A 10,672-nucleotide genomic window follows, 5' to 3' on the forward strand; every position below is an offset into this window, starting at 1 on the left:
AGGGCTTTGTAGGTAATAACCAGGACCTTGAATTGTGTCCAGAAACAAACTGGCAGCCAATGAAGCTGTTTCAACAGGGGCATTGTATGGTTTCTGTAATCTGCCACTGTTAATAGCCTGGCAGCAGCTCTTTGAACCAACTGAATTTTCCAAACACTTTTCAAAGGCAGCCCCATGTAGAGCCCATTACAGTAGTCCAAACGGATGCAACCAAGGCATGTACCACCGTGGCCAAATCTGGCTTCTCAAGGAACGGGCACAGTTGGCGTACAAGTTTTAAATGTGCGAAAGCACTCCTGGTCACAGCAGAGACCTGGGCCTCCAGGTTCAAAGCTGAGTCCAAGAGTACCCCCAAACTGTGAACCTGTGTCTTCAGGGGGAGTGAGACCCCATCTAACACAGGCTGGATCCCTATTCTCCGATCTGCCTTCCAACTGACCAGGAGCACCTCTGTCTTGTCTGGATTAAGTTTGAACTTGTTTGCCCTCATCCAGTCCATTACTGAAGACAGGCACTGGTTTAGGACCAGGACAGCCTCCTTGGATTGAGGTGGGAAGGAGTAGTAGAGTTGAGTGTCATCTGCATATTGATGACACTGCACCCCAAAACTCCGGACAACCTCTCCCAGCGGTTTCATGTATATGTTAAACAGCATAGGGGACAACACAGAACCTTGAGGGACCCCACAGGTCAATGGCCAGGGGGTCAAACAGGAGTCCCCCAGTACCACCTTCTGAGTTCGCCCCTCCAGGAAGGAACGGAGCCACTGTAGAACAATACCTCCAAGCCCCATCCCAGAGAGGCGGTCTAGAAGGATACCATGATCTATGGTATCAAAAGCCGCTGAGAGGTCTAGGAGAACCACCAGTCCAGTTCCCTGCGTAGGTCATCCACCAAGGTGATCAAGGCTGTCTCTGTTCCATAGCCAGGTCTGAAACCAGATTGAAATGGATCTAGATAATCCGTTTGCCTTACAACAGCCTCCTTTAGGCAGGATGGAATTCTGCCTTGTTGTAAGGAGGCATTGATGACCTCCTTTACCCAGGTCCTGTTTAAGAAGCCAAAAAACACAAGGGTCCACATCATCAGGCTGAACAAGTTGAAAAGTATCCATTAACACTGGACTGATAGGAGCCAAGGTTGCATCCACTGACACTGTATCAACTGTAGCATCCAAGTCGGAGCGGATCTAAGCAACTTTATCTGCAAAATGCCGTGCAAATTCTTCACAGCGAGCCTCCGAGTGATCTGTATCCTCTACCTGAGGGTGAGTGTGTAAAAGGCTCCTGACCACTTGGAACAGCTCTGCTGGCCGGCTCCTTGCAGATGCAATGCTGGCAGCAAAAAATGATTTCTTCGCTGCCCACATTGCCACAGATTAGGTTTTCAAATAGGCTCTAGCCCGTGTTTGATCACATTCACTCCGAGTCTTCCGCCAATGTCGCTCTAGTCTCCGTCTCATTCGCTTCATCACCATCAACTCCCTGGAGAACCAGGGGGCTGGTTTGGCTCCACTCTGTGAGAGGGGACACTCAGGAGTGATTGTGTCCACCGCCCTGGCCACTTCCCTATTCCAAAGGTTGGCCAGGGCTTCAACAGAATCGCCTGCCAAGGTGACAGGAAACTCCCCAAGTGCCCTCAGGAATCAATCTGGATCCATCAGCCTCCTGGGGCGGACCATCCTAATTGGTCCCCCACCCCTGCAGAGGTTCTGACTCCCAGTGAGTCTAAATCTGACCAGATAATGATCTGTCCATGACAATGGAACTGTGGAGAGTTCTTTCACACCAAGATCATCATCATCCCATCCAGTACAGAAAACAAGGTCCAGAGTGTGCCCAGCAGCATCAGTAGGTTCAGATACCACTTGAGAGAGACCCATGGTTGTCATGGAGGCCATGAAGTCCTGAGCCACTCCTGAAAGGGCAGTCCCAGCATGGATGTTGAAGTCCCCCAGTACTAATAAATGTGGAGACTCCAACACCAACCCCGAGACCATCCCGGTCAGCTCAGGAAGGGAGACTGTTGTGCAGCGGGGTGGGTGGTACACCAACAGAATCCCTATTCTGTCCTGGCCACCCACCTTTAAATAAACACACTCAAAATCTGTAGACTGTGTGAGGGGGCATTTGGTCAGGGGGATGGAATCATGATAGACTACTGCAACTCCACCTCACCACCCCCCAGGCCTTGCCTGCTGCTGCACAGAGAAACCCGGTGGGCAAAGCTGAGATTGATTAACTCCTCCATCCTCATCCAACCAGGTTTGGGTTTACATGCCAGGTCAGCTTGTTCTTCCAGGATCAGGTCCTGAATGGCAGCTGTTTTACCATTCACTGATCTGGCATTCAGCAGCAGCAGCTTCAACCCAGGGAGACTGTTACCAAGGCTATTCATACTATTTGGATGGGGAGACAGCTTGGGGACCACAAGTACCATCTTGAGCTCCCCTCTTCCTTGGTGTTTTAATTGTCTCCTCTCTCCATATCTCCCTCTGCCTTGAATGACTCCAATGGGTTCTCCCTGACTCTGTATATCCCCTCCTTTCTGAGGAAAATGCATCCTTCCTATTAAATTGACAGGAACAGGGGGGGGGGGGGGAGGGACAGGTAGCTAGTAAAGCTGGATGTCGTTTGGTTAGTCTCCTGCAGAAGGCCCAGCCTTATACCTCAGGCAGGCAAGGTAGCTGTGCTGGATGAAACAGTGTCAACTGAGTCAAGGCCTCAGTCCTGCAAGGACTCAGTCCAGCAAGGGAAGTAGAGGTCTAGGCAGCAGGAACAGAAGCCTCTTCCTTCCTGCAGCCTCCAGACAGAACTTGTGGGCCTCTGTCTTTTCCAGATGTTGTCTCCTTCCCTTCTCTCCCTCTGTTACCATAAGGGACTAGGGATCTAATATAGTCAGATGTTGCTGGACAGGAGGGCGTCTCTGGAGAGAAGTGGCAGTTGGTTTCAGTGCCTCTTGGGGGAGGAATACAATGTGAACCACAGTGTTCAGGGGAAGATGGTCCGGGGCTTGAACTTTAAAGTTGCACCAAAAGCTCTCCTTCAAGGGAAGATGGTCCGGGGCTTGGCTATGAAGACTCTGCCTGGCTCCTCCTCTGTAGCTGCTGGGAAGGGCAGTTGGTACTGGGCCTGCCTCTCAAGGCTCCGCCTCTGGCCCTTCCTCTGTATAGCCAATATAGCCAAAATATAGCCAACAGTATTTGGGGTTCCCTGGTGGCCTCACACCTACATAATAATGAGTGCTGACCCTGCTTAGCTTCCAAGATCAGACAGGATTGTATATGTCCTAGGTCACAGAACATCTTAAGATTTGTATTAATTCTTCTTTCAAGAAAGTATTATACTGTTTCTCAACAGATCAGTAACATATGATCTTTCATAATATGTAATGATTGTAATAATGTTTTATTTTCAGAGTTTTCAAATAGGCTGCCTTTTAGGTATATGTTCATCATTTCTTGCACATTTTGGGTGACCAAAATTTGTCAGCACCACCTAAACAACTAATTTAAATCCAGGACCAGACATTTCCTGTCCTTATTGCTGCCTATTACTGATACATGTTCCTTTCTAGCTGGATGAGGAGGGGCAAGGAGATATTAAAGTTGGACTCAAGAGTTCCAGAGTGCTAACAGGGACTGAGTATTAGACTTCTAAAAGCCCAGAACTATGTATTTGTCAAAACACTCCAGCCAGGCAGCTGACTGAGCAAAAAACTGGCCTTGAATACAGCCAATCCCCTAATGTCATATTTTGACAAATTCTACACTGCCAGATGTTTGAATTACTGTGTTTGTAATACACAGTGCCTCTGGAAAACATGTGTAATGTTATCTTGCAGGGTAGTGCAGTTGTTAAATGCCTGTACTACAGCCACTCACTCACAAACCACAAGGGTCGACTCAGCCTGGCATCCTTCCGAGGTCGCTATAAAGAGTACCCAGCTTTTTTGGGGCAATTAGCTTACAGTTATAAACTGCTTAGAGGCTTGGGCAGTATGAAGTGGTATATAAATGAAGCTGCTATTGCTATTTATGTAAAAACATAAGAAGTTCTGCTGGTGAGAGTTAATGTGCAAAGAATTAATGGCGCCGTACAGACTGGCTTTTTGTGCCGTCTCGGTGCTGATTTTAGGGTTAGGGAGTGTGCACCAACCACATGTTGCCTAACCCTAGTATGTGTGGGAACCCACCATGATTGCGCAGCCCTGCCCACATGTCGCACACGTCGGTGACATTGCAGGTGCACAGCGTCCAAATGGAGCTGTGCAGCTGCAACACCACTATGCCGTCCTATGGCACTTTGTTGCGTTGCAGCTGCGTAGCAAACAGGAGCTGCTTCTAAGCGCTCCTTTTTTGCTGCGCAGTGGTACTGTGCCATTTGGTTGCTGCGATAACACTGTGCAGCAAAGAGAGGCAGTCCCAGCCTGCCTTTTGCAGATGGTATGTACTGCACCAGTGGGACCATCTTGATATATTTGGATTAAGGTCCAGTTTGGGGTAGTCGTAAATTGGAGCAACTTGGAAAATACAGCAAAAATGATCCAAAGCATATCTGCTTTTCTGTCTTTAGAGTTACTAGCTCCCTTTATTCCTTTAAAGCACTGCAACAGGCTGATATTGCTTTATCTCCTTGTTCTGAAAAACGGTGTCATTGTCATTAGTTCAACCTATTTCTAAGGCAAGGGTGAACAACTTGGGTCCCTCCAATTCTTTTGCCTACAACGTCCATCAGTTCTAGACAACATATACAATTCTGAAGAATTATGGGAGTTGCAGTCCAAAAACATCTGACTACCGATTCTAAAACTATGAGTGAGATCAAAGTTATTTTATCCTCTTTGTTTCTCTTTGGTTAACTAGCAATCTTGCTTAAGATAATTTTGGCATAGAGAGCAGCACAAGACATGCCAAGGAAGACTCAGCACTATAGTAGCTGGCATACAGAAAATTACTTTCTTAAGCTGACTGGTTGAAAGCACTCCCCTTCTATAAGAATAAGTGTTTTGAAGAGGATTATTTCTCTGTTTTCATAGCTTGATTCTAATCACATGTCATTTCAATTAAGTACCACTGGATTTCAGTAGAACTTACTTTTATGTAAGGTATCTGCTTCATAAGAAGCAGAAGGATCCCACCATTCTTAAATGACATTAAAAACCTATTGTTTTTTAAAAAAAGAAAATCAAGGTATTATCTTAGAATTCTCTGAACCTAGATACATTCTGAGCTTTTTTTATAAAAAAAATATAATAATGTGATTATTTTGGCTAGACTGAACATTGCTGTGAGACTGTAATATTTCATAATTAACCACTTTTTAAAGCACATTGTTCATTCTCCTGAGGCCTCCAAGAGTAAAGCTCATTGATCTATAATAGGAAATTGCTCTGAACAAAGGCTTCCGTGTTCACTATACAATTATTAAATAATTTGTGTATAGGATTTTCTCATGGTTGCAGTTTTCTTGCCATTTGTTATTAAAACAAAGGCCATGGTCTAATCTTTTTTTTAAAAAAACAAACAAACCCTGAAGAAATGTACCCAAAGCTTAGCAATATGAGCAAACACCTGCTATTGGGGACCTTTTTTTTTTTTTTTTTAAAAGAACTTTAGAAATAGAAATACAAGGGAAAGAAATCAAGAAAAAAAGGGAAAAGGAAAAAAAGTGAGGAAAAGAAATACATAGGATATGATTGTTGCTAAGCAAGTACCTTAATATATGTTAACCTTTGTTGTTGGTGTTGATGTTGTATGTCTTCAATTCATTTCTGACTTATGGGGATCCTAAGATTTCAGAGTGGGTTTCTCCTTGTTTCCTCTGAGGGTGAGAGAGTGTGACCTGCCCGAGGTCACCCAGTTGGTTTCCATGGCTGAGCAGAGATTCAAGTCCTGGTCTTCCAGTGTTCTAGGCTGCTGCCACACTGCAGAATACAGTTTGACACCACTTTAACTGTCATGGCTCCACCCTATGGAATTCTGGGATTTGTAATTTGTTGCGTCAGCAGAGCTCTTAACAGAGAAGGATAAATATCTCACAAAACTCCAAATCCCAGAATTATATATCACTGAGACATGACAGTTAAAGCAGTGTCAAATTGCATTAATTCTGCAGTGTATATGCAGTCCTAATCCAACACTTAAATCACTACACCATGCTGACTCTCTATCTGACCACATGTCTAAATAAATACATACTTTTGAGTTACTGTCTGCAGGCATGCATACATTTGTGTGTGGCTTAAGCTGCCATGGAAAGATCCTGAAAGGTCCTGGAAAGATCCTGAACCTGGATTTTTTAGCTAGAGTGTTGAACTAGTGTTATTGCACCCCAGTGCAACCCAGTAATCAATATTCCTCGATCAATAACCAGAGAGATTCTTTATTTGTAGATTTGATTGCAAGCGAGAAGCGGCCTCATCTGCTAGTGCAGGAAAATGAGGGCTCAGAGCACATGGCCATCCACAGGTGGTTTTACACCTTACCAAGCAAAGTTACAAAAGCAGAAGTGCAGTTAATGGGCTAATCCAAATTAAATTATTCTTCCTATTTCCCTACCTACTTCTGACATCACTACAATCCTACTGAACTTGCCCCAAAAGGTGGACCTTAATTATTATGAACCAGTGTCCACCCTATGGGGGTAAAAAGTGATATTATAATGAAGCTTAACAATCCATAGTGCACTAAAAGGTCAACTCTTGTGGTCAACCCCTTCCCTTGTTCTGATTCTAACAGGTTCAGTTTCTGTTAAGCACTTAGGCTGACCACAAGTCTACTCTTGGTTCCCATTTTTACCTAAATTTGTTGCTGTTAACTTAGTAAACTGTTATCTGTTTTTTCCACTGTGTCTTCTAAGCCTCAGCCGATTCTCTGTTTTACTATCTTTATCTTTGCAAGCATGCCAAAAAGCAGAATTTTATATGTTTTTTCAGTCTTACCTATTAATAATTCCCTTTGGTCACTTATTACCTTGGTCCAAATCATCCCCGACTCGCCAGGAAACCTCCCCCCCCAATGTGCTTTCACACTAGGACTGTTAAGCTTGCAGGCTCCAATAATGCTGGCTCTCAGTTAAGTTCCAAGTTGTAGAAAGATAGTTTAAAAGTAAGCATTTGCCTTGGTGGCTTGTGGCTCTCATATCAGACAGGTAGTGAATCTCCGCAAGGTCATGTTAGAAATTTAAAGCTGAAATTCATGTGCTAAACTCTGTCCCTAGAATAGGCTCAGCACATTTGTTTAAATTTTGGTCTGAAGCACAGAGTGGATCACCATACCACTGACAAGGGAGTCACCAGGGTGTATGTAATATACAATACATATACCTTAAAAGGAGCATCACCCGTGTCTATTACTTCCCAAAGGACAAAGTCATGTCCATTATGCCTGAAACATCATTTTTTACTGAATGAATTATAGTTTTGAACTGAAAGAGATTTTAGATGTTAAAGCTAGAATTTCTTTTTTTCCCTACTGGTTAACATACACAGGACAAACCCTTGATCTAGCCCTATCAATTGATCTAATGTGTACATGATGTAATACCTAATGATGTAATACCTGATGTCTGGTGTTTAATCTGGAAACATTTGAAGTGGAGAAGATACAGAGCTTTGTGAAGTTGAAGACCTTCATGGCTGGCATCCATAGTTTTTTGTGGGTTTTTCAGGCTATGAGGCTGTGTTCTAAAAGAGTTTATTCCTGACGTTTTGCCAGCAGCTGTGGCTGGCATCTTCAGAGAATGCAGTCATGGAAGAGAGTGGGATATATATACTGTTGGTTGAGAGAAAGTGATTTCCATGTTGATCTGTGTATTACTCTGTTGTTGAATGGCAAGGCCTCAGGGTGTCTATTTAGTTAATGACCTATTGTCTGCTGGGAAGCCCCTCACCCTGTGTGGTTTTCATTTGCACTTGCTGGGTCTTGATTTTGGTGTTTTTTTGGGACTGGTAGCCTAATTTTATTTTCTCTAAGGGTTTCTTCTTTCCTATTGAAGTTGTCTAGGTGTTTATGGATTTCAATGGTTTCCCTGTGCATTCTGAACTGACTATACAGAGTTTTCTATTATTTTCTTATATATATATATATATATATGCGCGCAACAATACTATCAGGTTGGGAATAAACAACAGAGATAATTGGCTAATGCACTGGTTAGCTGTGGAAGAGCACCTGGAGCTTTCCAAGCACCAGACCATTTTCTCAGAGAGGGATTCACAGTGATTCACTGGATTCACTGGAATTGGGGATGGCAGTGGAAGAGTTGTGCATCACAGCCATCTGACTGTCTTTGTGCACTCAAGGAATGGTCAGGCATTGCTTCCAGACAATAGCAGAAGCGGCTTCTTTAGCCCTGGATGTGTACTGGCTGTATATATGGCAATGACTTATGTCTCATTGACAACATTTTTAAAAATTTTTCATTAATATTTTCACTGACAACATATTTTGTTGGTTTGTTTGGCACTGTCTAGACAGGAACATATTCTATAGACTTTGAATTAGATATTATCTAAGTGGGAGAACAAAAGGGCCACTGATACACACCTAGCACCTGATCAAAGTTTATTTCAATCATTCTTCTCTAGAGGAGTGTTTTGTAGATCATTAACTTAAGACATTTCTGATAACTGCATTGTTCCTTGCCAAATTGATAAAGGGAATAGTAATTGTTTTACAAGATAACATTCATGAAGTTCATAGTTTTCAAAGCTGTAGGTTATAACATGGCATTCCACAGTTTCCTGGGGGAGTATCCCACAGTGACATTACCTCTTCTAGATGCTCACTTTCTCCAATCTTCTGTCTCATCTGGACTTCTAGGAAAATATTTTTTCTTCCAATGTGTTTCTTTCCTTTTGTATTTCTGACCCATTTTGCAACTAAGGAGGATAAGAAAGTGAAGACAATGGGAGAAATTCACTTTCTTGTGTGCCACTCCTGTGCGCTCTGTGTTTATCCATTCAGGGAAGCAGCTCATGAACAAAGAAACTTGAAGCACTTTCTCCCTTTACTCACTCATCTGCCCCTGCCCTTCATTGCTAGCCATTTTACAAAATGTAGAGAAAAGGAGGACAGACAGTGAGCTAATTAGGGATAGTGACAGCCTGTTTGACTGACTGTCCCATAAACAGTATATCACTACCACATGCATTATCCTATGAGATCTATAGCTTATATACCTTAAATACCTTTGGTTAAATCTAGTTTTAGTCCTAATGAGAGCAGGCAACTGGAATGAATAGGATGTGTTAGTTGTCACTTACATTAAAAGTTCCATGGATTTCGAGGATTCTGTCTCATAATTGGATTTTCGTCCTGGTGAATGGGTATTTAAAACATGGAGGCTCATCTTGACATTGAGCAGCCATTTTGAGAAGACACACACCTGAAATGAATTTCTCAGGTAGTCATTTCCTTCATTTGTATCCCCCCCTCCCCCCCCCCCCCCCCCCCGGCAATGAAAAACAAATTTCCTGACAAAACTGTATTTTCCCACTGTATGAAGAAATTGACAATAGTTCAGCACCAGATGATAGTAAATACAGGAATGGCCTTGTGCAACATTATTTTTCATGGAGTATGGGTCATGGTGTATGGCTCCATCTACACTAGGTTTGTCCCTGATTACTCCAATATCTGTCTTGCATGCGGGGTGTGTGTGTGTGTAATATTGGCATTCTTGTAATTTCTGCCCCCATAACCTGATGCGTTCCAGACTAGATTTCTTTGGGGGGCAGATGATCCTCTCTTTATCTGATTTAGGATTTTAATATTCAAAATATTTAAACTTGAGCACAGGAACATACTGGCAACCAGCACAACTGGCACAGTATAGTTATCACATGGACAAACTGCCAGAACCCTACCATGACTGGCTACATTTTATTAAAACCAAACTGAAGCTTCTAGAGAAAATAAAACGCACAAAAGAGCAATACCTTTATTGGCCAACCAAAACACTTCATGCAAGCTTCCAAAGCTCCACTGACTTCTTCATCAGGCAAAGGATGCTTAAAAATTATACAAGAGAAGAAAAGTGATGCTGTTGCCTACATTTTGTATCAGATGCCTACATTTTGTATCAGATGTTGTTTCTGTTGTAGTTCATTTGGTCTGCAGGGATCCCAGTGCAGGAAGAGCCACTACCCCTTATTGTCTATGTGGAGACTGAGGCATTTATTGCATGCAATTGTAACACCAACCAGGGCATGCCTTGGCAGTTTTCTGTACTACCAAAATTGGCTGCCAGAGTACTGCTGGAGGATGGGTGATGGTTGGGTGGCAGCGCAGCAGCAATTTTGTGTGCAGTAACATCAGTTTTAACCCAGCTTGTTCCCATCCCATGCCCGGGTTGGCATTAAAACTGGATGCGATAAACTCCTGAGACAAAGGGCAGTAAAATCCTGAATACGTTTCCTGACGTTTCTAGATTGCTTTTGAAAAAAGCCCCATGAAGACTGCATCTAAGGTTGCACCTACATTGTAGAATTAATGCAGTTTGAAACCGCTTTAACTGCCACAGGTCAAAGCTACGGAGTCCTGGGATTTCTAGTTTTGTGACATATTTAGCCTTCTGTGCTAGAGAACTCTGGTGCCACAACAAACTTCAAGTCCCAGAATCCCATTGGATGGAGCAATGACAGTTAAAGTGGTGTCAAAAAAAGCGTG

At 43.2% G+C, this 10,672-nt stretch overlaps 1 pseudogene; it reads right to left on the bottom strand.

The window, feature by feature from the left end:
- Positions 1 to 1,378: 1,378 nt before the first annotated feature.
- Positions 1,379 to 2,439, bottom strand: LOC149313913 (uncharacterized; annotated as a pseudogene).
- Between the last annotated feature and the right edge of the window lie 8,233 nt (positions 2,440 to 10,672).

Source organism: Sceloporus occidentalis, unplaced genomic scaffold (assembly GCF_023333645.1).
Source record: "Sceloporus occidentalis isolate IW3139 unplaced genomic scaffold, rSceOcc1.0.p SCAF_4, whole genome shotgun sequence".
Taxonomy (NCBI): domain Eukaryota; kingdom Metazoa; phylum Chordata; class Lepidosauria; order Squamata; family Phrynosomatidae; genus Sceloporus; species Sceloporus occidentalis.